This window comes from Lissotriton helveticus, chromosome 10 (genome assembly GCF_964261635.1).
Source record: "Lissotriton helveticus chromosome 10, aLisHel1.1, whole genome shotgun sequence".
NCBI classification, from domain to species: domain Eukaryota; kingdom Metazoa; phylum Chordata; class Amphibia; order Caudata; family Salamandridae; genus Lissotriton; species Lissotriton helveticus.
The window spans coordinates 817,482,992-817,509,597 of record NC_136071.1 but is presented as its reverse complement, the minus strand read 5'-3'; the positions used below and the strand labels follow the sequence as shown (position 1 = coordinate 817,509,597).

General features: G+C 46.8%; 1 long non-coding RNA gene across 2 annotated transcripts in view; it reads right to left on the bottom strand.

Moving 5' to 3' along the window:
* Nucleotides 1-26,606, bottom strand: part of LOC144785498 (uncharacterized) — a 307,055-nt gene that overhangs the window by 98,709 nt on the left and 181,740 nt on the right. For both annotated transcript variants that reach the window (XR_013601929.1, XR_013601931.1), the window contains exon 2: nucleotides 4,521-4,670. This is a non-coding gene — a long non-coding RNA (uncharacterized LOC144785498). The remainder of the gene's footprint in view (nucleotides 1-4,520; nucleotides 4,671-26,606) is intronic.

Genomic DNA, 26,606 nt, shown 5'->3' with positions numbered 1-26,606 from the left:
AGGATGCCCCAATTGGATGTCGCAAGCTACTAGCTATGCTCCTATTGCTAGCGAAGCGTAGAGTCTCAATGCACTGGGGGAACATACCTCTCCCGTCATTACGACATAGATCCTAGACGTTACATTTTATCAAGAACAATTGAATGCTTACTGGGAATTATTACCACTGGCATCTAGACCCAGAGATATTTGGGGACCCTTTTTGGCTTGGCTGACTTTTTTTTTTTTTAAGTTCAAAAGAGATTTATTGAAATAATATTTCAGCAATACAAAGAAAATGAAGACAATATGTGATAACCAAGTGATATCTAACATAATAATCCTGTAACCATCAGAGCAAATAGGGTTCGAAGGAAGAAAACATTGCAAAATATCATGTAAGAATAAAACAATAACAATATATTAGACAGAACTGCATCCTGTAGGAGATGTACAAGTACAGTAGAAAAACTATGATAAAAAGAGAAGGTAAAATAGAATATAACTTAATAGCCTAAAACAATGTCATGGAGGTTTGGCAACTTCTTGTTGTGAGGGAGACAAATGCCTAGCGCGAATTTCACTTTTGTCAATAAATAGTGTGACGGGTGACCATAAAGTAAGATGTTTGGGTGCCATGTGTAGTGGGTAAACGAAGGATGTGTCAAGCCTATGATTATAGCAAACTGCATAGCACCATGCCTGAAGTGAGAGTTTAGTAAAGTCCTTCCAATTTTTAGAAATTTGCTGAAAGGTTACTGCTAGTAATAAATCCACAATTTTGACATCAAATTCACAAGTTCCCCAGATGGGAGCTAAACTACCTAAGAAAATATGTGTGGGGGCAAAACTGCAAGTAATGTTAAAAATGGAGCAAATTTGAGTCCATACTTTAGTCCAAAAAGCCTGAACAAGATTACATGTAAAAAGCATGTGAAAAAGGTCCGCCTGTGGTGACGAACAGAACCAGCAAAGATCATGGAAATTGGTGTGCCTAGTGTGAAGTGTTAATGGGGATAGTAGGAGTCTGTTATAAATAAAAAAGAGTGTTTGTGTAGTGTTAGCCACCCTCGAAGACCTACGAATTTTAAGCCAAACTTTGTTCCAAAAATCTATCGTCCAAGAAACTCCCAAGTCAGTTTCCCATGCCAATTCTGTCTTAGTTTTGTCTCGTGGACAAGGGGAGGTATGTAGAAAGTGTAGAAAGAGGATGCCTTAGACGCGCTACAAACAAGAGTCCTACGTTTATCCATGTGCAGCATTACAGACGGATCGGCTGATGGGATCAATGCAAATTTTGAATGTGCTATTTGGATAGCTTCCGACAAAAGCGAAAACTTAGGCTTGAAGGAGGAAGGCAAGGAGTATAAAGATTTAACCTCTTCAAAAGACATGATACGATCATGATGGTATAATTGATGAACCCATATTATACCTCTCTGTCTCCAAGTTTTCCTGAAGATGGGTTTATTACTAATCAGAATATTGCTATTATGCCATATAGGTGAGAGAGAGAATGAAGTTACAGTGACGGGTGGTACTATCTTAGAGGTATGCTTAAGTATGGAAGTAGAGATGGACTGTGGCTTGCGTGTGAAGGATACGTTTTCTTGAAAGGAGAAAGGTGAAAGAAAAGATTTTTCAAGTGAATCCCATTTAGGAAAATATGCATCAGAGTCAGAAAACCATTTTGATGCTTGGTGCAAAAGAAATGATTTGTGGTAGGTTGGAAAGTCAGGGAAATTAACCCCACCTTCTGATTTTGGATGAATCCGTTTTGAAACAGACATACGCTTGTTTAGTACTCCATAGAAAGGATGACAGAATAGAAGTAAGTTTCTTGAAATATTTGGAGGGAATAGATAATGGAATGTTAGAAATCGTGTATAAGACTATGGGTGAAAGCATCATTTAATGGTATCCAGACGACCCCACCAGGATAAATAGAGAGGATGCCATTTTGATGTTAAAGATAATAGCTTTTGAACGCAATTGTCCATACAACGAGAAATTGTCCCTGAGATGGTTGGAGAGAAATGTAAACCTAAGTATTTAATGTATTGAGGATTCCAAGTGAAACCCGAAGAAGAAAAATCAGCGCTAAGAGTAAACTTAGTGAGAGGTAAAATTTCATATTTATCCTTATTGAGCTTGTAACCAGAAACAAATGTGAAGGATTGAACCTCAGACAAGAAAGCAGGAAGAGAATTTTGTGGGCAGGATAGAAACATAAGAATATCGTCAGCATATGCCGCCATTTTAACAGTTGTGTCTTTGAAAGTGAAACCCTGAATATCGGCGTTTTGGCGAATTCGCAACAAAAAAGGCTCAAGAGCAAGATTAAAAAGAAAAGGTGAAAGCGGACAACCCAGCCTGACCCCTCTATGTAAGTGAAAATAAGAAGAGAGATGACCATTCACTGACACGGCTGCTCTAAGGTTAGAATATAAAAGAGAGATTAAAGTAATAATCTTCGGGCCAAAACCAAACCAACAAAGGACATGAAAGAGATAAGGCCATTCAACTCTATCAAATGCTTTTTCAGCATCCAAAGCTATGGCCGCTAAGGGATGAGATAGGTGTGAAGCCTTAGAAAGAATATAAAAAAATAAACGGGTATTATCCGTGATAAGACGACTTTTAACAAATCCAGATTGTTCCGCCCCCAATATGTCAGGTAAATGAGATTCTAGTCGCAAAGCTAAAGCTTTTGAGAAGATCTTAGAATCAATATTGACTAGGGATATAGGGCGATCATTTTTACAGTGTTGTGGATCTTTACTGACTTTAGGAATGAGACAGATAAGGTCATCAGCAAACGAGTCAGAGGATTGACCTGATTGCATGAATTCGGATATAAGGATGCATAATTTGGAGAAAAGTAAAGTTGAAAAATGGGTAAAGAACTCTACAGTGAAACCATCTGGGCCAGGGGCCTTGTCCTTCTTCAATGTCTGCAGGGCTTTCAGGAGTTCCTTCTGTGAAAGGTCAATTTCCAAAGACGGTGAATTCAGATCGAAAGGAGGAGTATATTGTATGGATGAGAGAAACTGGGTGATATCATGATCCGTGGATGAAGTTTCAGACATGTAAAGTGTGTCGTAAAAGTGAAGAAATTCCTTTAAGATCTCCTCGTCTTTAAACTTAAATGGAGAATCCTGACCAAAAACAGACTCAATGCTGATATTATTTTGTTTGACTTTTAAATAATTAGCTAACAATTTACCTGCTTTATTATGGCCACCATAATATTTGGCACTGGATTTGAGCAAAATATTGGATGCATTGTTAGTCGTATCTTGATTAAATTGAAATTTAGCTTTAAGAAGATCAGCTAGACAATTCTTAGATTTAGAATAATAATAAGAGTGTTCTAATGCTTTAATCTTGGTTATAAGAGCAGTGGTGGTTTGTCGCGCTTTGCGACGTTTATTGGAAACATATCTTATGATAAAATCTCTAGCTGATGCTTTGAAGGTATCCCAAACAACAGGAAAAGATGTAGCACCTGTGTGGTTAAAGAAAAAAGAACTAGTGAAAGAAAGAGGTAAAAGAAGATGTATATTCTGTATCTAAAAGCAAGGAGTTATTGAATCTCCATTTACGGGATGATTTAGGTACTCCCAGAACATCCGTATGCATGGAAACCGGTGCGTGGTCAGAGATTAAAATGGATCCAATATCAGCTCTTACAAGAGATTGAGCAACATTATGAGAAATAAAGAAATAATCTCATCTGGACTGAGTTTGATGCAGTGGGGAATAAAAGGAATACTTGACTTGACTTGTGGGATTGCATAGTCGCCAAGCATCTATCAATTTATGTTGTTTGACTGTGTGTGTGAAAAGTTTGTGAGACTTGTGTGGGATAAAAGAAGACAAGGAATGACGGTCAATAAAAGGATCAAAGACCTCATTACAGTCACCTGCAATAATAAAATTATCTTCGTAACATGGTGTTATTTGTGATGCTAAAGATTTCCAAAAGGAAGGGTCACCTGCTGTAGGCGCATAAATGTTCAACGAAGAGAGTGGGATATTATCTATCAAAAATTTAACAAAAACCCATCTACCATTTGGATCAGAACAATGAGAAATTATCTTAATGGGGAGAGATTTACGGAAATTTTGCAGATTTGTCATTTGATAAATGTGATTCCTGTATACAAGCTATATCTGTGTCTAATTTGGCTAAGTGAGTTAAAACCCTTTGTTCTTTAATGGGTGAGTGCAAACCCCTGACATTCCATGAAACAATTTTTAAAGGCATATATTAAATCTACGCAACAATGATGCAAGCAAAAAAATTGCAAAAATCTGAATATTTAGAACCATATTGAACAATGAACCAACAAGAATTAAAAAGAAGTAATGAATTGAAAAGAGAAGATAGGAAGCGATAGAAGGAGTAAGATAAAAGAATCATGTAATGAAAAACAGAAAATGAGGTGGAGAAAGAAACCACGGAGGGAAAGGAAATAGAAAAGAAACGAGAAAACAAGAATACAAAAAGAAAAAAGATGAGTAAACATAAGACTTACAACAAATCCAAGACATAAGAAGGGTGGAGGGATGGAAGGCCACAACGAATGATGACGCATCCAGGACCCACAAGGGAGTAAGAGGAGGAGAACGCACAACCATCGAATTGCAGGAACACGAGGAAGGAGAAATAGAGACATTGGAATAATCTGTGGATAAAAGAACAGACGTATCAAACAAATATCAAAGAAGCACAAGAAAAGCTATACAAAGAAAATAAATTATTAAGCATCTGGAAACATCATACTCTATGAGCAAAGTGGAGGCCCAATGCAAACTGGAGGAAAAAAGAAGCATGGGAGATAGAAAAAACATATGTCAACAATTATTAGGTTTGTGAAGACGAAGACCATTTCCATCGGATGAGCTTGAAATGAGTATAGGAAGCTCTTTAGCTGCATTGGGTCTTCATAGGTATTAGTCTTGTTATTCATGGTCACCTTAAAAAGGCAAGGATTAAATAGACCATAGCGTGCCCCTATTGAACGTAACTGAGGACGTAATGATAGGAATTCCTTGCGACTATCTGCCGTTGATTTGGCATAATCTTGCGTGAAAAATAAGGAGTTGCCAGACCAGGTAATTCTGTTCAGTGCTCTGTCTGCAGATAAGACTTTCAACAAATCAGTTTATTCCAAAAAGTAGATGATCACCCCTCTTGGTTTTCTGTTGGAAGGTGATGATACAGACGACTTGGAACCTAAACGATGAGCCCTTTGGATATTGAGAACAGTACTTTCCGGAAGTTTGAGAAGCGGCGGTAGGAATGACTTAAAGAAAGTGATGAAATCCGAGCCCTCTGTTTCCTCAGGTAGACCATAAATGCGAAGATTATTCCCTCTGTTTCTGTTTTCTAAATTTTCCACCTGGTTGTGAAGTGACAGAACTGAAGAGGATAGAGACTCGATTTTGGAAGTGGAAGAAGATAAATAGTCAACTCTTTGTTCTAATGTGACAACACGCTCCTCCATATTAGTCCACTTATCTGTGAGCACTTGAAGCGCTGAGTTGGTCTCTTCAATGAAAGGCCTTAGGGCGCGAATCTCTTCCAGCAGCAAATCCATAGTGGCCGCAGAGTTTTGTTTTGGATGTGACGGGGGATCTATTTTCAATCTCTTGGAAGAGGACTTCGGTATAATGGAAGAAGCAACATTTGCCGAGGTTGTTGAGGTTTTGGAAGAATTGCTTGTCGAGTCTTCCATGTCTAGACACTGATACCGTGAGCTAGTATGCAGTAAAAACTTGCGTTGTCCAGATTTAGGTTGAGATAAAGACTTTCATTGTCTTCCCATAAAGAAAGCAAGTGTGGAGCTGACAAGCAGAAGAATTACCAGTAGCGAACTACTAAACGGTAGCCATTCCTTGAAACGTGTAAACTGAATACAAAAGGGCAGAAAAATACGTAATGCAATATGTAATGCAGTATATCGGGCGTGCTATTCAAAAAGCACTATCAAAAGTCACATAACAGAAGGCACATGTAAAAGTATCAGATATATGTTATTTGAAAAGCAATTCTCAAGTAAATAAATGACCGGGAATAAGAAACAGTCAAAAACTATGTGAAAAAAGCACTCATTCAGACAATAGTAATAAATCAAAAGAGAAGTAAAACAGAGGTGAAATAAGAATCTGTGTAGGGCAAACTGACAAATTTAGGTAAAAAAATACTACAATTTACTAGAATAACATAAACAATTATCTCACTTTTCAGTATAACTGGGCAAAGGTTGATGAAATACTAAAGTTTAGGGAGAGCGTGAAATATGGCCTAGCCCATACAACAATAATAGAAGTACAGTTGAACCACCAATGACGAGCACACTTTTATAAAGTCTGTTATATTTGGGGGACGCTATAAATACATGAGGAAAGCAATGTCACAAGGGAGTAGTCATTTTGAATGATAGCATAACCTCGTAAATGTTATTGTAGTCGATAGTTCAGAAGGCTTCATGAGAAAAATTGCGTTAAAATGGAGGAACCAGCAGTGATGATATGTGGTCAAAGGTAAATATGCCTCATTGGATGGAAAACTGACAGCGATGTAGAGGAGAAGTCCCAAGAGCCAGCATGAACATACCAATTAGGTATCATATATAAAACCCCATGTCTACAGGCGAGAGGTGTAGCCACTTCGAAGCTGCATAGGAAAAAAAAACTCTGTCAGTATTTGAAGTAAAATGGCGGATATCTTCCACATGGGACCGCAGCACCGTTCATATGAGGAGCATTAGCAAAATAAACACTTGCAGAGAAGAGAGCTTGATGCGCTAGGTAAACATTGCGGTTGCATTAAGTTTTACCGTCTGCGCATAATGGAGAGTTCATGTGTGAGGCAACGGGCTCGTCCGCGGGGAATGCAAAATGGCGGCCACAATTATCGTGGAGACGTGCCGACCTAGCTCCAGCAGATAAAGTCAGCTGCTTAGCTGACCAGCGTTGGAAAGCAGCTTCCTTCGAGGCACGAAGTGTTCACACATCACAACCTGCAGATTGAAGGCGATGCGAGCGGTAAAACCGCTACATAATCCCTTTCTCATGGGTCCGCCGCCATCACCGCCGGGCGCAAGCCACGCCACCTCCTTGGCTGACTGTTTGTAATTCAACTCAAGAACACGCTACCCATGAACTAGATCAAAAATCCGACCAATAGTCAGTTTGGTATCCTATGATATGTTTATTGTGACTACTCTGTGGCTCACCTCACAACAGGTCATCATATTTCTAAATGTTGCGTAACGTGTCCTAACAATAACTCCTTATTCTGCCTATATGTGCTATGATATATGATTCAAACATGTGATCAAGCTGTGATGCTTCCCTTTGGTTTTGTTGTATATCATTATAGTTTGACCAATGCCTTTTAATGTGATATATGGCAACATATATTTGTATATTGAATTCTATGTACTTGTTCTAAATGCCAATAAACAATAAAAAAAAGATATCATCCAATATATTCCCTATAATCCCTGGGATCCATTTCCGCTTCTCAATTTGAGCCCATTTTAATTGATACCCATTTTTAGGTTTTGCCTGCAAGTGCGCACGTAGTGCGCATGCGCTAAAAAAACTTTTGAGTTGTATGTGGGATCAATGACCCGCCTCTGTCTCTCATTGGCTAGCTCCATAAATGGAGGCTAGCCATTGGGAGACAGAGGCTGTCAATCACGCTTTCTCGGGGAAAACGCGATTCGGGGGCGTTTCTCGGGCTTTTTTTAAGTCCCGCCCCTTTGTCCCGGGCCGCGCTGTGATTGGCTGCAGGCCCGGGACACCCTAGTGACGTCATTTCCCGGGCCGCGCTGTGATTGGCTGCCGGCCCGGGACACCCCGTGACGTCAGCCAATCACAGCACGGCCCGGGACCTGACTTGTTAGGTTTTGCCTCGTTTCTGTTTGTATCTCTTCCTTGTGCCTGTCTCTCGCGGGCCTTGTGCCACCCCCCCTTGCAGTTTGCGTCCCGTGTGCGGCCGGCCTTCTTCTGTCAGGTCCCCTCGCCCTTTATCTTTGCAGCGTGCTGTTAGGCCTGTGTTCGGGGGGTTGTGGGCCAGGGTGCTGTGTGCCGCTCAGGGTCTTGCGTTCACGAGTCCAGGGGGGATTATTGCTGTGCCCTGGAGATTTTCCCTCGTTGTTTCTGGCCTGGAGGTGGCGGACGGGTCCGCGTTGCGGTTCAGGCCCCCCCCCCTTGATGTCAGACTTAGGTGGGGGCTGCGGCGTGTCCCGGGCCGGGTGTAGCGGCGTGCCGGGGCGGACGGCTCCTTTTCCGGAGTGTATTCTCCTTTCATGACTCGCTGCGGGGCCTGTGGTGCACTTATCGTGCTTGCGGGCTTCCGCCGCTACCCCCTAGCCCCCCCTTACCTTCTGTGGGTCCTGTTGACAGCCCGCGGGCCTGGTTGCCCCGGGCTGAACCGCTGCCTGCCTGGGGCGGGTGTCGGCTCAAGTTCGCCTTTGTCTGCCATTGATTGCTGGGGTTCGTGCTCCCTCTGACAGGCGCTTGCTAGGGGGTGGGCGTGGGCTGGCTTCCTCAGGCCCGTCCGGGTTCTGATCCTCGAGGGGGGGGGAGGAGGAATGATAGGGGGCACTTGTGCGTATGTGTATGTTGGATATCCATGATTATGTATCTTTAGCAGTGCTAGCCTCATCTTGAGCCTGTTCCATTGTTTTATGTTTTGAATATGGCAACATTTCTCGGGGGGAGGTAGCTCAGTGGTCGAGCGCATGCTGTGCGTCGATGCGGCCTCGGGGTCATACCGCCCAGAATTTTAAATGTGTTGCCTGCTTGTCTACAACAACAGTGACTAATCACGGCATGCTAATGCTATTGATGCTCGCATGTGCAGGCCCCTGCTGTAATTGCAGGTACAATTTAATTATGACAGGTTTTGAACTGGGAATTCATCTCGAGGCTCGGCCTCAGCTCAACATCCCTTGTCTTTGGACTTATCTTTCGTAGGCATGATAACGCTTATCAGTTAACACGTTCGTCTGTTAACGCAATGGTTGGCGGTTCGAGCCCACCTCGGGACACTGACTTTATTGTGTTAATTATTTCATTTTAAATTTTAATTTATGCGTTTTCTTTACCCGAAGGTGTCAGCACTTCACAATAGGAACATACTGATACATGAGAACATTACAAGTTACTTGCACAATTTCTCCAGTAGCGGGGGAGATGTTTATTTATGTCAGTGATTGTAGCCATCATATGAGCTAACATGAAATTTGCCACGAATTACACGTAGAACCTTTGTCACTGGTACTCTTCTCACTCTGGCCCTCCCCTCCCCGCCGTACGTGGGAGGTTATACATGGCAGGGGGCTACTGCTGCTGCTTGCGGGACCGGTTTAAGGGTGCACCCTACAGCCCTGTAGTCTCAGCCCCCGCACTCGAGAGGATCGTTTGTTGGAATCAGGCAGGGGACGCTGCCCGGTGTGCACGGTCAACATTATGTGCAGATGCGTGCCTACGATCAGCTAAGGGCGAGCAGGCACCGCGATCCCAGTGAAACACTGCTGCTGATGGACCCAGTTAGATGTGGGCACACCACATGCCTTTTACTCACTAGATTTCTATACCAACATATATAAGAAAATTTGTCAAAAGCAATAACAAAAGCTCCAACTTTTACAAAAGCAAAACCGTTGCATTGTAAATGCTTGTTCCTTGATTCGGTCAGGTTTGCTATTTCATGCCGTAGTTTCACTTCCTTACCTGCCAGACTTAAACATATAGTTAAGATGGCATGATCACTAAAACCTTTTAATTAAAAGGGGTAGTGACTAAAATAAAATCAGTAGTGGATTCATAGTTATTCCGTCTAAATGTTTTCCCTATATAGCCTGAATTCACATTATTGGCTATTTCCATGTTCCTGGTATATATAGGATCCTGTTGAGGCTATCTCCATAATCATTATGGACAAAAAGTAGGATTGGGTTGCCCTGAATATCTTCCAGCCCACAAACACGGTCATCATTATGCTTACAAAGATGTATATTGAAGTCCCCCACCCAGATGATATTGGGTGCGCCATTTTTGGTAATCGTGGTGAGTTTGTCTATCTCGCTATTCAGCTCAGCTACCACTGAATTCATGTTTCATCCAAATTCATTATTATAATAATTAATTAGAAGCCAACCTCCTTCGATGGTAGACTCTAACAAAAGCAAATGGAAATGGGTATTCAAGCAATCGAACTTCCTTACATTTATTGAACGAGTATTAGTGATTATGGTTAAGAGTCCCCCTTTGCTTTGCCTGACACTGATGGTACTGCCACTGTCTTAAAGGAGCGATAGACAGTGACAAAAACAGGCTCCTTGGCCCTTGTTTCCTGAAGACATATGATTTCTGATGGATACTTCTGCCTGTGTATTCCTCACCTTTTGAATACCCCCTGCGCCAGCATTCCGCGGGAAATTCTTTCCTAGCTCTCCCCACGCCGATGAGGACGTCACAATGGAATGGCTCCGTACGCGGCATCGCGTGACTTCACCGGAGCCACAAAAGGACCTTGTCAGCATGATGATGTCAGTTCCCTTTTTACTGCAACGTCTACGCCAACAGATTTTATAGGGCTCTCCATTTTCATAGAGAAAACTTTGTATCCTTGTTACTGTATCTTCTAGATAGGGCTTAGACACGCCTTGCGCCATCGCTCTTTGAAGTCAAAAGTTCCGACATCGAAGACGAGGTTGCGTTCCAAGTCGAGGTCGAGGTCAGTGACTCCAGTTGAACGATCTCGATGAAAGGACTTCATTTCTCCTTCTCCTTCTCCTAAAGCGACGCCAGTATCATCTCCCACGCCGGCGTATCCAGATTTTCATGTCTCTTCTAATCATGAAGACTCTCCGGCTCCAGTGACGTCACCGCCCCCTAGTGAGTCCTCTCCAGTCCGTGAGATTTCACCTGTGTGGGCGCCGTCCCCGGCTCCGCAGGCTCCGGTTCAGCCTCAGGTGACTCCTCGTCAGGAAGGTACGGATCCTTATCCTGCTCCTGGGACTGATTCATCGCATTTTTTAAATGCTATGTTTGGCATGTTTGCCAGAGCCTCGACTCCATCCAGCGTCAGCTCCGGCTTGGCATTTCCTGGCGCCAAGGACCTCTACTCCGGCTCCGTGGACGCCATCTGCAGCTGAGTCGGCTCCGCCTCGAGATTGATCAACGTGGAGGAACGAAGCCGACCCTCCTTCAACGACGTTGCTGTTGTCTTCTTCAGGTCCTCGTGGGGCTCCAGCGACGCCGTTGCTTAAGCATCGCTCCAGGAGAGAGGCACAAAGGTTTGTAGAGGAGGAGGAGTATCTGCAAGAGCAGGAGGAAGGTGAAATCATAGATTCTGTGGATGAATTTGAAGGCCTTCAGAAAGCAAGTGGCCTTGACACTTCCCCTGAATATAACCTGCCTTCCGCATCTGGTGATATAATTCAATACGTTGCACCTTACCATGTGGTAATAAGGAAGGCGGCTGATTTGTTGGGTCTTAAACTTCCGACAGTAGAGGTGAAGCCTAACATTCTTACAGAGGTTTTGAATAATCCTTCTTCATCCTCTGAACCTCTGCTTCCTTTTACAGAAGCGTTAACAGAGCCAATTTTAGAGGTTTGGCAGAAACCTTTGTCTGCTCCGGCTGTATCTAGGTCAATATCAAGAAGATACAGGCCTGCACCTAGTGATCCAGCGTTCTTGTCGTCTCACCCGAAGCCTAAGAGCCTAGTTATACAGGCATCTTGTTCGAAGCAATCTTCTGAGGCATTTCCAACCATTTTGGGTGGTAGAGATTCAAAGAAGATGGAGCAGGCTGCAAAAAAGGTATTCTCCTCTGCCAGTATGGCTTTAAAATCTACAAATGCGACTTGTCTTTGGGTAGATACATCCATGCATTAATGGACTCTGTTGTTCAGTTGGCTCCTAAATTACCTGAAGAAGACCGTGCCAACTTTTTGGAGGTCCTGTCTGACTCGCAAGCAGTAGCACATCAAGTATTTCAATCAGGCATGGATGCTGCTGACCCTGTGGCATGTGTCATGGGTTCATCTGTAGCGACAAGGAGGCAAGCCTGGCTCCGTTCTTCAGGCTTTTCTGCTGATGTTCAAGCCTGTGAGAAAGTGCCATATTTCTTGCATTGGTATGCCCCCACTTTTTTCTGAACTGCTGATGTGCTTTGACTGAGTGTGCCCTGGGGTACTGCCAACCAGGTACTCAGGGCCTGTGTTTCTTCCCTAAAACAAAATTGCAACTAAAACCTAATTAGCATCTCTGGCCACCTGTCAGCCCCTAGTAAATGGAATACCCTTGAGGGCTGCAGCACTTATTGTGCCACTCTAGGGGTCCCTGTACCCTGGCACCCACACACTGCCTTTGCAGGCTGAGTGTCTGAGTACAGAACCAAACAAAGAGTCGACATGGCACACATCCCTGTGTGCCGTGCCCACAGAACCCTCTGCCCTGGCATACCTCAGTCACCCCTCTAGCTGGGTGCCCTATGCCAGAGGTGTGGGCACAGGTGCATGAGCCCTGTGCCCCTACAGTACCCAGGGCCATTCCTGGGCACTGTAAGTGCAGTGATGCCATGAAGAGTATATGGTGCTGGGAGGTTGTCATAACAAACTCCACAGCACCATAATGGATACACTGAAGAGTGACAAGTTTGGTACCAAACTTCTCAGCACATTAAACCCGCACTGATGCCAGTGTGGGATTTAATGTAAAATGCACCGAAGGGCATCTTAGAGATGCCCCCTGAAAACCTAACCTACAATCCACGTCTGGGCTGATTGGCTGCAGAGGCTGCCACACAGCAGACATGTTGCTAGACCCCTGGGTAGGAGAGCCCCCGCTCTCCTGGGCCTGCAACAATGCACATCCTGGGTGAGGTGCTAGGTCTCCTCCCCCAGGATGGACAGGGGGAAGCTTCAAAGGCATGCCACCTCTGTGAGCTTCCCCAGACCATTTTCTGTACCCAGAAACCAATCCCCACCAGTTCTAACCCCCACTCTGGTGGGAAGACTGGCGGGAAAAACTACGTCAGGAAGGGGGGTGTGCCAACCTTTGCCAACTCCACCCCTTAGGTGGAGGAGGTGAGGTGAAGCATGTCCCCGGGCTCCAGCCATCTTGTAGATGAGGAGCCCTGCCCAATCCCAGCTAGGCTCCTGCCCCCCTCCCACAGGAGATGAGCAGGCTTGGTTGTGTACTCACCTCAGGACAGGGACCCATTGGTCCCTGACTTGCTCTACCTGTAACGCCCGTAAAGTTAGTATTTAGTATTTAGGGGTTCCCTGAACATTCCTTCCTCAGATCCCGATACCAAAAAGAAGAAAGAAGATAAAGAAGAAGAAGACCCGCCGTGCAGCTGCTAACAACAGGGCAACAATAACTGACTTGGCCCCAGCCCTACCGGCCTGTTGATCCTGGAACCTGCTCCTGCCTAAACCCAGCGATCCCCGCGGACAGCAACCTTGGGACACCCAGAGGACCTGCTTGCCTTCACCCTCTTGAAGATTGGGACTCCCATCAGCAGAGGCTCTGCTGCAACAACCCACCTGGTGCCCACCAGGAAGCTCCGGACCAGCCCACTCTGCACCAGCCGAGCCCGGGCCAGGCCACCTCAAACCAAGACCCCGAGGATGACCCCCGGCATCTGGGACCCGAAGTCCAGTGCCCAAAGACCCTCCTCGATGAACCAGCCGACGCCTGCAGACTCAGAACCAAGGGCCACCCCAGCCGCGACCGGCCGAGGGTAAGCTTTTCAGATACCCAAAGACACCCCTGCACTCGGCACCCTACTGCCCCCTGTGCCTCCCTTTGGGGTACCTCCCTGTGCTCCAAGATCCCAACTTACCTCTCGCAGTGCTGGTCACCCCTGGAGAGTCTCCGTCCCCGAGCCTGCAACCTTTGTTCCCTCTTCAAGATCCTCATTGGATAACATTGAGCGCCCGACTGCTCAAAAGCACCCTGCATCCAGCCGCCCAAGTGCCGCTGGCTGTGACCCCTTTGTCCTATCCTACTTCCCCCCTTGCCCTGAGCAAGGCACCAGGAGCACAGCACCCAGAGCCACGTGCCCTGCTAGCCAGCAGCCACTAACCGAAAGCCCCCTTTCCCTCATTGGATATCATTGGGCCTATCTACCTTTGCCGCTGGGATTGAACTAACTGTACTTACCTGACCCTGAGGGACCCCTGAGTCTATACCCAGAACCTTAACTTCACCAACCAAGTACTCACCTGGAAACCGGTAATTCACGTACATGCCATTGGATAACATTGACCCATTTTTACTCGAAAATTTTCTGTGTGGAGTTTTGAAAACTGAAAATATTCCTGTAAGATCAGCCAAAGTCTGAATTCCGAAGTACTCTCCTGGGATCAGGGGAGAAGCCAGTACTGTACCTTTCAACCCAGTACTGAACCGTAAAAGTAATCCCTCGCGGGTTTACTAGTAATCTGTATTTTCTCCATAGGAACCCATTGTCTGCTTTTCTATGAAAAATCTTCTGTGTGTCTACTTTTGAAAACTGCAAATATTCTTTAAATAAGTCTGCTTGGAAATGATCTGGAAACCTCAGCCTGGGCTGAGGTTGAGCAAGTAGCCCATGCAGCCATGCTGGGTATACCTAGACTGGTGTGTGTGCAAACCAGAGCACAGAGCACAGAGCAAAAAGCAGGGTGAACAAGTAGGTTTGGAGCCTCAAAATATGGCCCAACCAATCAAGAGAAGAAGCAAGAAGACTGGGGAACCAGCTTCTACACAGCAAACCTCTCAGGACCCCTCTCCCCTGGGAGAGGACTTGGAAACTCTAGAGGGAACTGAGCCCATGGAGCTTGAGCCTTACCAGGTTGGACTCCTGGGCCCAGGGGGACCCACTAGGGAAGAGCTATTCCAGGGCCAGTGAGAATGCCCTACTCTTGAGAGCCTGAGGCAGCAAGCGGTTTCAGAAGCCAAGGGAGATGTCAGTGGTACCCACAGCAGAGCTTATTGGGAAGAGGGATTACTGTATGCTGAGGCAAGAGACCCCAAACCTGGAGCTACCAGGAGGGTGGTAGTGCCACAGAAGTACAAGGAATTCCTCCTAACTTTAGCTCATAACATCCCCCTAGCTGGACATCAGGGGCAGACCAAGACTTGGGAAAGGCTAGTTAGTCATTTCTACTGGCCCCAGATAAACCAAAAAGTAAAGGAGTTTGTGAGCTCCTGTGTTAGCTGTCAGACCAGTGGCAAGACAGGTGTCAAACCTAAGGCGCCCCTGATACCACTACCAGTGGTGGCCGTACCCTTTGAAAGGATAGGTGTGGACATTGTGGGTCCACTGGAACCTCCCACAGCCTCAGGGAACAAATTAATTCTAGTAGTAGTGGATCATGCTATTAGGTGCCCTGAGGCAATTCCCCTTAGGGTCACTACAGCACCTGCAGTTGCTAAAGCCCTCCTGGGTGTCTTCACCAGGGTAGGATTTCCTAAGGAGGTGGTTTCAGGCAGGGGTCCAACTTCATGTCTGCTTACCTGAAACATTTGTGGAAGGAGTGTGGAATCCAGTACAAGTTCACTACCCCCTACCACCCACAAACCAATGGTCTTGTTGAGAGGTTCAGCAAGATATTGAAAGGCATGATTATGGGACTCCCTGAAAAATTCAAAAGGAGATGGGATGTCCTGTTACCAAACCTGCTTTTCGCTTATAGGGAAGCACCTCAGAAGGGAGTGCGGTTTTCACCCTTTGAGCTTAAGTTTGGACACCCTGTAAGGGGATCACTTTGTCTTGTGAAAGAGGGTTGGGAGAAGCCTCTCCAAGAGCCCAAACAAGACATTGTGGACTATGTGCTTGGCCTAAGGTCCAGAATGGCTGAGTAAATGGGTAAGGCATCCAAAAATCTTGAGGCCAGCCAGGAGCTGCGGAAGCACTGGTATGACCAAAAAGCTGCCATGGTTGAATTTCAACCTGGGCAACGGGTGTGGGTTTTGGAGCCAGTGGCACCAAGGGCTCACCTTACCCTATCCTGGAGAAATAGAGTGAGGTCACTTACTTAGTGGACCTGGGCACTCACAGGACTCCCAAAAGGGTTATCCATGTGAACCACCTCAAACTCTACATTGACAGGGCTGACCTCACCATGCTGATGGTGACTGATGAGGAACAGGACGCAGATAGTGAGCCTCTCCCTGATCTCCTCTCTTCCAGCCCAAAAGATGGGTCAGTGGATGGAGTAGTCTTTTCAGACACCCTCACTCCCCAACAGCAGGCTGACTGCAAGCAAGTCTTGCAACAGTTTGCTAGCCTCTTTTCCTTGACCCCTGGTCTGACCAGCTGTTGTACCCATGTTGTGGACACTGGTGACAGTAACCCTGTCAAAAATAAAATCTATCGACAATCCGACCAAGTCAAGGAAAGCATCAAAGCTGAAGTCAGCAAGATGCTTGAGCTCGGGGTCATTGAACCTTCTGTGAGCCCCTGGGCTACCCCAGTGGTTCTGGTCCCCAAACCTCATCAACAGGGTGGAAAGAGAGAGATGAGGTTCTGTGTGGACTATAGAGGGTTCAACTCTGTCACAAAGACAGATGCTCAACCCATTCCAAGGACAGATGAGTTGATAGACAAACTAGTGGCAGCCAAATTCCTAAACACCTTTGACTTAACTGCAGGGTACTGGCAAAGTGGCATGGCCCCAGGAGCCAAAGAGAAAACAGCATTCTCCACCCCTGTTGGGCACTATAAGTTTACTGTAATGCCTTTTGGGTTAAAGAATGCCCCTGCCACCTTCCAGAGGTTGGTGAACCAAGTGTGACTGGGTTGGAATCCTTTAGTGCAGCCTATTTTAATGATATTGCTGTCTTCAGCTCCACCTGGCAGGATCACCTGATCCACCTTGGGAAGGTTCTACAAGCCCTGCAATCTGCAGGACTGACTATCAAGGCATCCAAATGCCAGATAGGGCAGGGCACTGTGGTGTACTTGGGCCACCTAGTTGGTGGAGGCCAGGTCCAACCCTTACAGCCCAATATGCAGAGCATTCTGGACTGAAAAGCTCCAACCACCCAGACCCAAGTCAGGGCATTCCTTGGCTTGACTGGGTACTACAGAAAGTTTTGAAGGGATATGGGTCCATTGTGACCCCCCTCACAGAACTCACATCCAATAAAATGCCCAAGAAAGTGAACTGGACTGTTAGCTGCCAAAAGGCTTTTGACACCCTGAAAGAAGCAATGGGCTCAGCACCGATTCTAAAAGCACCAGACTACATTAAGCAGTTTGTAGTGCAGACTGATGCCTCAGAGCTAGGGATAGGGGCGGTCCTCTCCCAGGTCAATGAGGAAGGCCAAGACCAACCTGTTGCTTTTATAAGCAGGAGGCTACTCCCCAGAGAGCAGCGTAGTGCCATTGAGAGGGAGGCCTTTGCTGTTGTTTGGTCCCTGAAGAAGTTGAGGCCCTACCTGTTTCAAACTCACTTTCTGGTTCAAACTGACCACAGACCTCTCAGATGGCTAATGCAGATGAAAGTGGAAAATCCCAAACTACTGAGATGGTCCATCTCCCTACAGGGAATGGACTTTGAAGTGGAACACCGACCAGGGACTGCCCATGCCAATGCAGATGGACTTTCCAGGTTCTTCCACTTAGGCAATGAAGACTCCCTAGGGCAAGGTTAGTCTCATCACCTTTCGTTTGGGGGGGGGGGGGGGTTGTGTGAGAAAGTGCCATCTTTCTTGCATTGGTATGCCCCCACTTTTTTCTGTACTGCTGAAGTGCTTTGACTGAGTGTACCCTGGGTTCTTGCCAACCAGATACTCAGGGCCTGTGTTCCTTCCCTAAAACTAAGTTGCAACTAAAACCTAATTATCATCTCTGGCCACCTGTCAGCCCCTAGTAAATGGTATCCTAGGTACCCAGGGCATGGTGACCAGATAAGACCCCTGAGGGCTGCAACACTTATTGTGCCACTCTCAGGGGCCCTGTACCCTGGCACCCACACACTGCCTTTGCAGGCTGAGTGTCTGAGTACAGAACCAAACAAAGAGTCGACATGGCACACATCGCTGTGTACCATGCCCACAGAACCCACTGCCCTGGCATACCTCAGTCACCCCTCTAGCTGGGTGCCCTATGCCAGAGGTGTGGGCACAGGTGCATGAGCCCTGTGCCCCTACAGTACCCAGGGCCATTCCTGGGCACTGTAAGTGCAGTGATGCTATTAAGAGTATATGGTGCTGGGAGGTTGTCATTACGAACTCCACAGCACCACAATGGCTACACTGAAGACTTTGGTACCAAACTTCTCAGCACATTAAACCCGCACTGATGTCAGTGTGGGATTTAATGTAAAATGCACCGGAGGGCATCTTAGAGATGCCCCCTGAAAACCTAACCTACAATCCACGTCTGGGTTGAGTGGCTACAGAGGCTGCCACAAAGCAGACATGTTGCTGGACCCCTGGGTAGGAGAGCCCCCGCTCTCCTGGGCCTGCAACAATGCACATCCTGGGTGAGGTGCTAGGTCTCCTCCCTCAGGATGGACAGGGGGAAGTTTCAAAGGCATACCGCCTCTGAGAGCTTCCCCAGACCATTTGCTGTACTCAGCAACCAGCCCCCACCAGTTCTAACCCCCACTCTGGTGGGACGACTGGCGGGAAAAACTACGTCAGGAAGGGGGGTGTGCCAACCTTTGCCAACTCCACCGCTCAGGTGGAGGAGGCGAGGTGAAGCACGACCCCGGGCTCCGGCCATCTTGTAGATGGGGAGCCCTGCACAATCCCAGCTATGCTCCTGCCCCCCTCTCACAGGAGAGGAGCAGGCTAGGGGGTGTACTCACCCCAGGACAGGGACCCATTGCTCCCTGACCTTGCCCTACCTGTAACACCCCTAAATTTAGTATTTAGGGGCACACTGAACCTTCCTTTCTCAGATCCCGATACCAAAAAAAAGAAAGAAGATCAAGAAGAAGAAGAATCGCCGTGCAGCAGCTAACAACAGGACAACAACAACTGACTTAGCCACAGCCCTACCGGCCTGTTGATCCTGGAACCTGCTCCTGCCTAAACCCGGTGACCCCCGCGGACAGCTACCTTGGGACACCCAGAGGACCTGCCTGCCTTGACCCTCTTGAAGATTGGGACTCCCATCAGCAGAGGCTGAATCCTCAGACAAATTTATCTGGCTTGTCCTTTGCCCCCTCTTGTCTTTCTCAATGGTTCGCTTGCTCGGGGCATTGTTCCACAATCTCACAAAGCTGCCACTATAATTCCCATCTTAAAGAAACCTGGTGCAGATCCTACTTCCTTGACCAACTATCGTCCTATCTCTCTCCTTCCATTTTTAGGCAAAATACTGGAGCGACATGTCACCCAAGTGCTTAGTGCCTTTGTGGAGGAAACTGGCAGTTTAGCCCTGTGCCAGGCAGGCTTTCGCCCTAGGCACCCTACAGAGTCGGTAGTCCTCTCCGTCATGGACAACCTCAGGGAGGGAATGGACACCAAGCTGCCCCAGGCTTTGGTCCTTCTTGATTTATCCACCGCCTTTGACACAGTAGATCATTCCATCTTGCTCACCCGTGTCAAGGCGGCCGTCATCAGGGGATCAGCTTTGGTCTGGCTCTCCTCCTTCCTGAGGGACAGTACTCAGGCCGTCCATCCGGCTGATTTTTCTGCACCCTCCCGTAAGGTTCATTGCGGTGTACCGCAAGGCTCCTCCCCGTCCCCCTTGTTGTTTAATTTGTACATTTTCCCTTTGGTTTTTGCACTACAGCAAATGGAGGTCACGGTGTACAACTACGCCGAAGACCTCCAGCTTATTTTCAATTTGTCCTCTTCCCCAGACTCCATCCACAATTTTCAATCCATTATGATTTTCATCAGGGACTGCAGCCTTTGTTCCCTCTTCAAGATCCTCATTGGATAACATTGAGCACCCGACGGCTCAAAAGCACTTTGCATCCTGTGACCCCTTTGTCCCATCCTACTTCCCCCCTTGCTCTGAGCAAGTGACCAGGAGCCTAGCTCCCAGAGCCGCGTGGCCTGCTAGCCAGCAGCCACCAACCGAAGGCCCCCTTTCCCTCATTGGATATCATTGGGCCTACCTACCTCTGCACCCGGCCGCCCCTGTGCCGCTGGGATTGAACTAACTGTACTTACCTGACCCTGGGGGACCCCTGAGTCTATGCCCAGAACCTTAACTTCACCAACCAAGTACTCACCTGGAAACCGGTAATTCACTTACCTGCCATTGTCTAACATTGACCCATTTTTACTCAAACATTTTCTGTGTGGAGTTTTGAAAACTGAAAATATTCCTGTACGATCAGCCAAAGTCCGAATTCCGAAGTACTCTCCTGGGATCAGGGGAGAAGCCAGTACTGTACCTTTCAACCCAGTACTGAACCGCAAAAGTAATCCCTAGCGGGTTTACTAGTAATCTGTGTTTTCTCCATGGGAACCCATTGTGTGCTTTTCTATGAAATTTCTTTTAAGTGTCTACTTTTGAAAACTGCAAATATTCTTTAAAAATCATACGAAATACTGAAACGCAATTACCTACCTGTTTTGAGTTAAGCCCCCAGTGCTGGCCCTAGGAGACCCGTGCTGGGTTACAAAAGTAACGTGATCGTACTTTACCTGCAACCTGAATGTCCTCCCATTGAATAACATTGTCAGATTTACATTGAAAAGTTTCTAAGTGTGAACTTTTAAAACAGCTTTATATTCATGAAAATTCACTACAGTAACTAAAACGTTTTTGCTAATCTGGTTTCAGCTTAGACCCCAGGACTGAATCGAAGATCTAGTCCTGGAACTACCAAAGAAATCCATAAAGTAATCAACTGTACTTATATGTAGAAAACCCATTGAATTCAGTGCTAAAGTGTGTTTTAGGATTGTGTTGCTTACTACCAATACTGTAATCATTGTGTGCACAAACTTTATTGCTCCTTTGCAAAGTATTCACATGAGAGTACTCATAACCAGAAAAGTATATTTTTATAACTGTTGGTTCTAAAAATAAAACAACTATATCTGTGGATATATCAACAATTGCCGTGGAGTTCAGTCCTTGGGTGTGTGAAACCTTTTGCTGACTGAGTGTGCACAACAAATGCTTTACACTGTCCTCTGGTACTGCCTTACTGCTCGACCAAGCTACCACTTTGGAGAGTAAGGTCAGTTCTGACTTTAACCTCTGTTATACCTCTGGGGTTGGTGGACTCTATACACACTGTACTACATTATTGTCCAGTATATATAGAGCCACTTTCTCATAAAGCCACGTTGTTGGATCTTCCATTTTATGGTTCAAAACTCTTTGGTTTGGAGGTGGACTCTGCTTTAGAGCGTTTCAAAGACAGCAGAGCTACTGCAAGATCCTTAGGTCTTCAGGTGCAGTCTAGAGGCTATGGCTATAAAAGATATCGAGGATTTGGGAGATCTGCTTCCTTTCGTGGGCGACAACAGTCTCAGCAGAGCCAGCAACAGCAAAATCCTTTGTACAAATCGTACAGAGGAAGAAATAAAAGAGGCCTCAGGGGAGCAAATCTTCAACCATCCTCTTCCTCCTCCTCTACCTCCCCTCCCACCACTGTTGCTACAACAGGAAAGCAGTTCTAGAAGATCCACCATCCTAGAACATGTTGGTCTGGTTGGAGGTCAGGTGTCCCACTTTCTAATAGATTGGAGACTGATCACGTCCGATCACTGGGTCTTGAATCTTGTAGAGAATGGGTACGCCCTCTCCTTTTTGGAGTTTCCGCCTCCTTACCCTCCTCGCCAGGGTGGGTGCTCAGAGGACCATTTACTGCTTTTACAGCAGAGGTTCTTACTTTGCTTCAAAGGGGTGCAATATAGGTGGTTCCAGAGCAGGAAAGGGGTCAGGGTTGCTACTACCAGTATTTTCTGATTCCCAAAAAGGATGGTCGTTTGAGACCAATCTTGGACCTCAGGATTTTAAACCTTTACCTAAGGCAGGAGAAGTTCAAAATGTTGACCTTAGCTCAGGTTCTTCTTGCGCTGCAACAGGAAGACTGGATGGTGTCTATCGATCTGCAGGATCCGTATTTTCATCTTCCCATCCTGAAGTCGAATCGGAAGTATATCCGGTTCACGGCGGGATCGCAACACTAATTCTCGGTTCTTCCGTTCGGTCTTACTTCCGCACCTCAAGTCTTTACAAAGGTGATGGCAGTGGTAGCGGCTCATCTCAGAAGGTTAGGGGTGCCTGTTATTCCCTACTTGGACGACTGGCTACTCAAAGCGGAGTCTCTGGAGTTGGTTGCGCGCCACTTGCAAATAACAACTGAATGAATGAATGAATGAACAGGCTTTTATAACGCGCAGCTATGCCCACTGGGCGTCAAGGCGCCTAACTCAAAATAACCTAGCAAAGGCAGTTAAAAACAAGAGCTTACTGATATGCTTTAATGAAATACCAGGTCTTCAGCGATTTCCTGAAGAGATCAAGGGAGGGCTGTAATTTGATCTCCAGGGGAAGTAGGTTCCATAGCTGGGGTGCAAGAATGGAGAAGGCCTTGCTCCCCCATCTAGCCTTCTTAGCTCGTGGAACCACCAGTTGGTTTAGCTCTGATGAGCGTAAACATCTGTTTGGGACATACCTCTTGAGCAAGGATCCCAAAGCGTCGGTCGGACCTGCTGTAAGGGCACGGTACGTGAGGCAGAGAAGTTTAAACGAAACTCTTGAAGAGATAGGGAGCCAGTGGAGACTCTTCCTGGCCACGGTCATAGATGACAACCAAGGCAGGGCCAGTACAAAACGCGCCGCCGCATTCTGTACAACCTGCAGGCGCTGCAGGAGGCCCTTGTTGGTCCCGGCATAGAGTGAATTGCAGTAATCAAGCCGTGAACCAACAAGGGCGATAACAACCTGCTTGCGTGCCTGAGGGGAAAGATAATGGACAATTCTTTTAAGGGTCCTAATGACACCCCAACAGGTGGCCACGGTCCTATTGACCTGGAGTTCCATGGAAAGCCGGGTATCAAAAATGACGCCAAGATTCCTAGCAGATTGTGTCGGGGTAGGGCAAATGCCCAAAGATGAAGGCCACCACTCATCTGACCACAAGCCCTGGTCCTTACCAAAGACCAGGACTTCAGTCTTGTCGCCGTTCAACTTTAGGGAGTTGAAAACCATCCACTCTGCAACAAGCTGCATGCAGGCCCTGAAGTTGGACGCGGCGACATCAACAGAGTGGGTCAGGGACACCATAATCTGCGTGTCGTCAGCGTACGACACTACCTCCATCCCCTGCGATCTTACTAGTCTTGCAAGGGGGGCCACATAGATATTAAACAGGGTCGGGCTTAAGGCCGACCCTTGTGGCACCCCACATTGCAAAGACTTTGCAGGGGAGAGGAAGTCTCCCAGCGTTATACGCTGCTCACGTTGATGAAGAAAAGAGCTCAGGAGACTGAGAGCCGGCCCTGCTACCCCTGCCTCCCTTAACCTGGATGTTAAAGTCAAGGGAGACAGGGTATCAAAAGCTGCTGTAAGATCCAGCAGGACTAGCACGGTAGATTGACCAAGATCCACCTTCCGGCGGATATTGTCCGTGACCATGGTCAAAGCGGACTCCGTGCTATGTAGCTTTCGAAAGCCATGTTGGGACCCATCCAGGAACCCTGAAAAGTCAAGGAAGTTGGAGAGATGACAATTCAAATGGGCCTCCAACATTTTGGCAGGAGCCGGCAAAAGGGATATTGGCCTGAAGTTCTGCAGTAAACCCGGATCCAATGTGGGCTTTTTAAGAAGAGGCTTTACTACAGCTCTCTTCCATGCTGCAGGAAAAATACCCTGCTCCATGGCTCCGTTCATTATTTCCAACATTGGTGGAAGAATGATGTCCCTATGTTCCTTTAGTATTTTCAAGGGAACCGGGTCCAGAGGAGAGGCTGATTTTGTTTTGTCTAGGAGGAGATTGAGTTCCTCCAGGGAAAGAGCCGGAAACTGATGAAAAGTCTGAGGGATAGCAACTTCCCAGGATTCGAGAAGCTTAATTCTAGAGGAGTTAGCCTCACTCAGAGAGATCCTCTGTGATTGTAGAGCTAGATAGATATCATCTATTTTTTTATAGAAGAAATCTGAGATATTATTACATAGCTCCTGAGAAGCAACCACAGGGTCAGGAGCCTGGAGGGAGCATAGAGAGTCTACGATCTTAAAAAGCTCTTTAGATGATGTAAGAGAACAGGTTAGGTGTGTAAAATGACCCTGTTTCTCCTTGATAACTCTGTTTTTATATTCTCGTAACAGGCCCTTATAAGCTTCACGATCCCTGGGATCCCATGATTTGCGCCATCTCCGTTCTTTCCTTCTACATTCCTGTCTAAAGGCTCTCAGTTCATCCGTGAACCAAGGGGCTGTGGGCTTAAGTCGCACCACAGATTTAGATAAGGAGGGGGCTAACTCATCTACTGCTTTGGTCATAGAGACAATGAGTTCTTGAGCCGCCTCGTCCACCGACCGCTGGAGGATAACATTGACATTAGGAATGAAAGGGGCCAGAGCCTCACTCGTAAGATTCCTGAAGCTTCTTTTGAGACACTTCCTATTAGTACCCGTATTGTCCTTCCTGCAAGGAATGTCCAGGGAGAAAGGAACTGCTAAATGGTCGGACCAAGTTATCGGTACCGGCATAGAGACAGTTACTCTGGGGTCGTTGGAAAATATCCCATCCAGGATATGCCCTGCTTTATGGGTCGGATGAAGTACTTTTTGAACAAAATCACATGCCTCGAGGGAATTAACCAAGGCGAATGTGTCTTTGGAGGCCATATCTTCCAGGTGAAAATTCATATCACCCAGAATGGTGAATTGAGATCGACCAAAATATGGTTCCAGGATTCTAAAAAGCTCTGTGCCAAAATTGGTTCTGGAACCAGGGGGCCTATATAGCAGAATTCCTGAAAAGGAGCTCGAGGAGGCACTCGCAATACAAAAATATAGGGCCTCAAAAGGGTCCGAGGGAATGGATAAACATTTTACAGCTCAGCTGTTGTTCAAATTGGGTTTCTCGATAAATGTACCCAAATCTCACCTGGTGCCTTCTCAGCGCGGCCTGTTCATAGTAGCAATACTGGACACAACTGTGCGGCGAGCATTCCCGCCTCCGCAGAGGATTCTCGACATACATGATATTATTCCTTTGTTTCACGATGGAGCGGTTGTTCCAGTCCCGAAGGTTCTTCGCCTGCTCGATCTGTTCGCTTCCTGCATTCTGTGGGTCAACCATGCAAGCTGGCACATGAGGGCACTCCAGTGGTGCCTCCGCAGGCAGTGGTATCAGGGAGTCAGTCAGGGTCTCCAGAGAAGCTGCAGCGGAGCTGTCTTGGTGGAGTGTGCAGGGCAACCTGTCGCAAGAAAAACCTTTTCAGTCTCCTCCGCCAGTGGCCACAGTAATCACGGATGCCTCCTCTCTAGGGTGGGCTGCTCATCTGGGGGATCTGGAGGTCAAAGGTCTTTGATCTCCAGAGGAAAGGTTGCTTCATATCAACCTGTTGGAATTGCGGGTGATACGTTTGGCACTGAAGGCTTTCCTTCCTTCCCTTCGCAGTCAGTCGGTTCAGATTCTGACAGACAACACTACCACGATGTGGTACATCAACAAACAGGGAGGTATAGGATGCCGAGAGGCTCTGCGACTCTGGTCCTGGGCTCAGGGCCAACGGATTTGTGTGTTTGCAAATCATCTGGCAGGGGTGCTAAATGTTCATGCCGACATTCTCAGTCGGCGTTACTCGGCCGATCACGAGTGGCGGCTTCATCCAGAGGGGGTCCATCACATCTCCCAGATGTGGGGGTCTCCTCAGTTGGACCTGTTTGCCACTCATGAGAACGCGCACTGCCCGTCATTCTGCAGTCTCCAGCGTCCGATGCCGGGAGCGCTTGGGAACGCGTTTCAGATAGATTGGAACTTTCATCTTCTTTACGCGTTTCCTCCCATACCCTTGATTCCTGGAGTTCTGAGGAAGATTCGCCAAGACCGGCACCAAGTTATATTGATCGCCCCGGATTGGCCAAGAAGGGTGTGGTACACAGACCTACTTCACCTCTCAGTGCACCCACCGCTCCATCTCCCTCTCAGGGCAGACCTCCTCTCGCAGTCGCAGCGGCAAGTTCAACACCCCCACCTCCAGAGCCTGCACCTTCATGCCTGGAGATTGAATGGGGCAACCTGAGTTCTTTCTCTCTGCCACCAGAGATAGTGGATGTTATTTTATCGTCTAGGCGACACTCCACTAAGTCTGTTTACTCTTCCCGTTGGTCCAGATTTGTAAAGTGATGCGGAGAGAGGGATATTGATACTCTTAAGGCCCGTTTATCTAACATTCTGGAATTATCACTTTCTTTGGCACAGCACAGTTGTACTGTAGCTACTGTCAAAGGCTATTTATTGGCTTTGTCAGCCTTTATATGTTTACCAGATCAGCCATCTTCATTTAAGTCCCCTATCGTCATGAAGTTCATTAAGGGCCTTACAAATATGTTTCCTCCCGCTCCTTTCATTATGCCACAGTGGGATTTGAATCTAGTCCTTAAGTTTCTAATGGGTTCTCCATTTGAGCATCTTCACTCTTGCCCGTTGAGGCTTCTTACT